Below are 6,889 nucleotides of genomic sequence, written 5' to 3' on the forward strand. Positions count from 1 at the left end.
TACAAATAGAACAATTTAAATGTTATAGATACAAATAAAACTTACTCCAAACGTTAGAGATAAAAACAATACTTTACTCTTACAACTTAATATAGAATGATTGACAAATCAAATAAGAGAGTTATATGTGGTTACTTTCAACTAGACAGTTAAAAACTTGTTGATTAAGTTAAAAGTAATATAATGTTAAGAACTAACATTGTAGTAATTGATTTCAGCCAACAATAATATAGTAGATTGTTAAATAAGTCAGTATAAAACTCATTAAAAATGATTTTTTATTAAATTTAAATTTCAGATGTTTTTTTAATCGAATTTCAAATGTTGTTAATTTTAAAATTTTCAGATTTTTTCGTGTAAAAAATTCTCTCTTAAATTAACATCGCAGAATCTACACATGCGCATTTAAATTTGTGATAGATGCTCCTAATTTAAGTATTAATATTAAAAATATTAGTTGTCCTTTAAGTTTTAATTTTTAGTTAATCTTTTTAAGAATTTATTATTATTTAATTAATTTAAATATTTATTTTTACGTATTAGTTGGTAAAAAAATTACAAAATTACTTACTTTTATTTTTATTTTTTTCTAAAAATTAAATAAATAACTATTTAAATAATACTTAGTTGGACTGTTTAAGTATTGAGTAGTCATTAGAATTGCATACCGGTGCATGTTATGGTGCCTATATATATTTGTCTAATTTACTAAAATGAGATAAAATTTAATATTTAAATTAAAAAATATAAAAGTAAATTATTTTTTAATATTTAAAATTTACCATAAAAGATAACTTTGACAATTTCAACACCAAAATTACAGGCACCAGAGAATTGGCCTCGGATACCCCTAGTTGCCACAAGATTTTCGTGTATATTGATCTTCAAAAAGATGGACCCATTCTTTATCAACCATTTCATTTGTCCATTTCACGCTTTAAATTGACTAGACAAATGAGAGATGGGAAATAATGAACCCCCACAAACATTTTTTTGGTCTATTTAGATCGATGATGCATGAGAGAGATGAGAGAGACTATATTATATAATTATATAATAACAATAATTATCACAGAAAAAGTTTATACAATATCCTCTGTTATATTTATGTGTTGTTGAGCTCTTGATTGTGTTGTATTGTTTGTATGTAGCAGATTTACACGTTTTCTTGGAATTAATCAACTGATTCATCATTCGAACATAAACATGGCGCTCGAATACGTTAATCTTCGGCTTCTGTTCATGCGTGTTTTATTAGCACAGAAAAAAGTAATGCTTTCTGCTTTTTAAATTATTGCTGGTTTTACATTACTATGTAATCCGAGTTTTCAATACTCAATAATTATTCTCTTTTGAAAAGAAAAGGAAAAAGTTATCTGCTAATTACTTGTCAAGTTACAAAGCAAATACTGTTTAAATTTTCATTTATAATTCTTTAAAAATTATATGGTATAATCAAATACTTTTATTACATGTTAATATATAAATCATATAGTTCTTTTTAATATATAGTTAATGAATTTATTTTCACTCAATTATTTTTATTTATTGTTTCATAATATCTATATATCGATTACAAATGTTGAAAAAATAAGAGATTGAGAGAGTAATTTGAAGAGTATATTATTGAGTGGGAGGAAAAATACAATGTACAAGAGATATATATAGCTGCTAGTAGAAACAAAGTAATAAAAGCATAGAATCCTACAATTAATATACAAATACGCTATATAAATATAAATGATACTAATTGATCTAATTTGATTCTAATTATTCTCTTAACATCCCCTCTCAAACTCAAGTGGGAGTTAAGGATGCCATCTTGAGTTTGGATAACAGAGTCCGAAAACGAGTCGGATGATGAGCCTTCGTGAAGATATCAGCAGTCTGATCCAGTGTTCCAATAGCGATAAGACAAACAACATCAATGAGGATACGTTGCCGAACAAAGTGATAACCAATCTCAATGTGTTTGGTGTGTTCATGAAACACATCATTATTGGCAATCTGAATAGCACTGTGGTCGTCACAAAAAAATCAGTTGGGGATGACTGAGGAGCACCCAAGTCTTCGAGAAGCCAACGAATCGAGATAACTTCAGTAGTGGTGTCAGCAAGAGTACGGTATTCAACTTCTATGCTTGATCGAGCAGTGAATGTTTGCTTCTTAGCTCGCTAGGAAATGAGAGATCGCCAAGAAACAAACAATAACCAGTAGTGGAACGACGAATCGACGATTAGTGGGATCACCAGCCCAATCAACATCTAAGTACGCCTGAATGGATAAAGATGAATGGGCAGAAAAATAAAGACCATGGAATGGGATGCCTTTGATGTAGCGAAGAATGTGAAGAACTGCCGCATAGTGAGTAGTACGAGGAGCTAACAAGAACTGGCTAAGAACATGAACCAGATAGGCGATATCTGATCAGGTGACAGTTAAGTAGACGAATCATCCACTAGCTGTCGATAAAGAGTAGGATTATCCAAAACAGTGCCATCCATAGGAGTAAATCGAACATTAGGCTCAAGAGGAGTAGACTCAGTGCGACTATCTGTAATTCTGTCTCAAGCAAGAAGATATGAAGCATATTTAGCTTGAGAGAGATAGATGTCATCATCGGTGGATATGACTTCTATACTAAGAAAATAGCTGAGAGAACTAAGATCTTTTATCTCAAAAGTACGTTGAAGGGACGCCTTGAGATCAGAGATACCATCAACATCATCTCCAATGATTATCATGTCATCAACATATAGAAGTAGAAGAACAACTCCACGTTCGCTTTTACGAATCAAGAGAGAATTCTCATGAGGGCTGCAAGTAAAACCAAGATTGCATATGGTAGTGTTGAACTTGTCAAACCATTCACGAGGAGCTTGCTTAAGTCCATAGAGTACCTTGCAAAGGAGACAAACTTTGCTAGAAGGACAATGATAACCCGGAGGGGGTTTCATATAGACCTTCTTTTTCAAATCTCCATTAAGAAATGTATTCTTTACGTCCATCTGACTGAGAGACCATTTTTTAACTGCAGCAATGGCAAGAAGGGTTCGAACAGATGTGAGACGAGCAACAGGAGCAAAAGTCTCTTCATAGTTAATACCATACTCTTGTGTATAACCATGAGCAACCAATCGTGCCTTATAACGGTCAATAGAACCATCAGAGCGAGTCTTGATCTTGTATACCCATTTGCTTTTCACAACTTCCTAATTAGAAGGAGGATCAACCAAATCTCAAGTGTGTGCTTTTTCAAGTGCCTGTATTTCTTCCTGCATTGCTTGTTGTCAATTTGGATTTGTGGAGGCTTCTCTGAATGACTTAGGTTCATGTTGATGAAGAATAGTAGAAAAACAATGATAATCAAGAAGATGAAGAGGTGGATTTCTTACCCGAAGGGAAGGGGGAGGCATGACGGTAGGAGCAAGATTGTCATCTGGTCTGGAATTATCGGGAGATGGAGAAGGCAGAAGAACATGAGGCTGTAGAGGATAACTCGAGATAGAACCTGTAAAATCATCACTAGGAAAAAGATCAACATTAGGGTTAATTAGTGAAAAAAGGTGACTGAGTAGGAAGAATGGACTCAAAGGAGGAGAACCGAGAAAACATGTGATGCTCCCAAAAGACAACATAACGAGATATACGAATACGTTTAGAAAGAAGATCCCAACAACGATAACCTTTGTGTTCAGTGCCATAACCAAGAAAACAACACATACGAGCTCGAGGTTCAAGTTTACTATGTTCATGAGGCTGAAGAAGAACAAAATAGACACAACCGAAAACTTGAAGAGAACTATAATCTGGGGAGGTATGATAAAGACGCTCAGAGAGAATAACGTTACCAAGAACAAAAGAAGGGAGTCTATTGATAACATGGACAGCAGTAAGAACAGCTTCACCCCAAGTACGCTCAGGACACGAAGAAGAAAGAAGCATTGCACAAACAGAGTCAAGAATGTGACGGTGTTTACGTTCAATTCGGCCATTTTATTTTTGTTGAGACATACCAGGACAAGAAAACTCAGAAAAAGTACCCTATTCTGCAAAAAAGGTTAGAAGTTTGGAATCACGGTATTCCATAGCATTATCGCGTCGAAAAATCTTAATGACCTTGGAAAACTGAGTTTTAATCATAGTGGCAAAGTTAATATAAATATGAGGTAACTCATGGCGATTAGTCATCAAATAAACCCAAATAAAACGTGAATAATCATCAATGAAGACGACAAAGTATCGAGCTCCGCCCATAGAAGCAGTGGGAGCGGGGCTCTAAACATCAGAGTGAATGAGATCAAAAGGAGAGCAAGCAAGAGAGAAATTATTGTGAAAAGATAAAGCAGGTTGTTTGACAGTTTGACAAGAAATGAAATCAAAAGATTCATTATAAACCTGACCCAAAACACCCTGAAATACAAGAGGACGCAATTTTCCTAAAGAGCTGTGGGCAAGACGTTGGTGCCATAAGTGAAGGGTAGATGGAGAAGAAGCAGCACATAGATTTGGTACAGGAGGAATATAAAGATTCTCGAGTTCAAACGCCTTCCGACCTTACGTTCAGTCCTGATGATTTGTCCCATCCGACGATCCTGTCCACGACAACCAGAAATGGAAAAAGTGACATCAAAACTCAAATCAACAAGTTGACCAACAGAAATAAGATTAAAGTTTAATTTGGGAATATAATAAGTATTAGGAAGATTAAGAGTCGACTGGAGATAGAACCCTTGTGTGTTGCGTGCAATAGGGAACCATTAGCAGTATTGATAGAATGTGCATTTGTAGTGGTAAACAAAGACGAGAAAAGATTACACAGAAGAGACATTTGATTAAAGCAACTCGAGTCAAAATACCATTTAGAATTACCTGGAGGAGTCGAAAAAGCAACAAAGGTATTGTCACAGCCGAAAATGAGCCATGATTAATGCTCAGAAAAATAATCCCCAAGCAAGCCTAACCAACTTAAATATAAGTTTAATAAGAAAGTTACAAATATTTTAAATAAATTTATAGTTTCTAAAATGAATAATTACATGTTTTTAACAAACGGTAAAGTAAATAAATATGGATGCATTTTGCTTGTGACATATGGAGCATATACTTTTAGGAACTTGACAAAGAATAGGTACTCAGTGCAGATCATTTCTCTTGAATAGAAAATCTCACATAGTCAAGTATTTGTTCCTGAAAAATATTTTTAGACAAATAGGGTGAGTTTTGCAACTCAGTGACTAGACAATACATCTATAATCGACATGAGACCATATAAACATCATTATTAAAGTAATTTTTAATTAGAAAATAATAGTTAATAATAATAAGTGAATCAATAAGGGAGTTCTCATACAGAAATCAAATCAAAAGTCCACACTTGGGTGGCTCCACCTCAATGGGTAGCCCTTTCTTCTCGTGTGTCCTAACAGAATAACAGATCTAACGTGTGGCCTACACGTTAGGCTAGCAACACCTCTGCTAGCTGGGGTCTGAGTTAGATACATCTAAGTTAATGTCATAATCGCCGTTAACTACGGTTTTCTAATACGAGCCTCCCAAATCAATTCAAAATACATAATTTCAAATACAACCAATCTTTTGACCTTTCAAATATATAAGGTATCGAATCAAATCAAATAATACATTCTCATCAAAAATCCCTTTCAATCATATGAATGTCGAATATACTTTAAAAATTCAGAGTATATAAGTGAGTATCAACAATATTTCAATGTTCCAAAAACACATATTCAAATAAAATCAAATTTTCAAAAATAATACAAATTTCATCAAAAACAGATATTCAAGTAAGATAAAAAAAAGTTTAAAATAATGCAAAACTTCATCAAAAATATATATACAGTCTCATATGTAGATTAAAAATTTGAATTTCACAAAAATAAATATTTAGTTCTAATAAATTCATTATTAAAATCAAATTCAAATCCTTGGTTAATAACTTGTAAGTATAGTCATAAATTCAAACAGCATATATCAAAATAATTATAGATGTGAAGCCAAATAATTATAAATGTAAAGCCTACACAACGTGGTCCTAAGGAATCGAAGAGACCAAACCCGAAGTGCGAAATTAATGGGTGAGGAGGATCGATGTAAAATGAAATGAAAAGACACTGGATTTGGACCGGGGTAGCGGAAAGTTGCGGCTGCAACAACAACAGCATCCATTTCTTATTGCAACGTCAATGACCATAGCACCCAGAGAAAACATTGGATTCAAATTGAATGGAAGACAACAAGAAATAGTGCAGAACGACAACAATGGCAGTGGACAGCTCGACAGCAGCAAGGAGGTACGGCTGCAAGGTGGCAGCGCTGCTTCTTCTCCCTTACGAACTCGCCTCCTTCTCCCTCCTCTGTTCTCGGCTCACGGCGGCAGCAACAACTTCATCAACGGCAATGCAGCAGTGGTGAGGGAACAGCGGTCTCCGACGGCGTGCTTGGCAGCAACACGGCGCGACAGAGCTGGCGGCGTCCTCTCCTCCATCGCGTTTCTCGTAGCGACAGCTCTCTGCCTTAACGTCTTACTCTCTCCCCTCTTCGTCAGCGCCGGCGGCGACGCGTGGGACAGTGGCTCCACAGCAGTGAGTTGCGACGCTGGCGTGCTCTAAGATGACGGCAGTGACGGCGAACAGCCTCCCCTTCTTCTCTTCTGTTCTCCGTTCCCTCACTCTCCCCTTTCTCTTTTCTTTGCTTCCGTTTCTTCTCCCTCTTTCTCTGAAATGTGTGTGTGTATGTGTGTAAGAGGGAGGGTGTGAGTTTTATTTTGAGATTAGGGTTAGGGTTTGATAAAAGGAATAAGGGTAGAATGGGTATTTTGATAAAATTAGAGGGTAAATGTAAAATGTTTAAAAAAAACCTTGGGATA

Source organism: Arachis stenosperma, chromosome 6, assembly GCF_014773155.1.
Source record: "Arachis stenosperma cultivar V10309 chromosome 6, arast.V10309.gnm1.PFL2, whole genome shotgun sequence".
Lineage (NCBI taxonomy): Eukaryota > Viridiplantae > Streptophyta > Magnoliopsida > Fabales > Fabaceae > Arachis > Arachis stenosperma.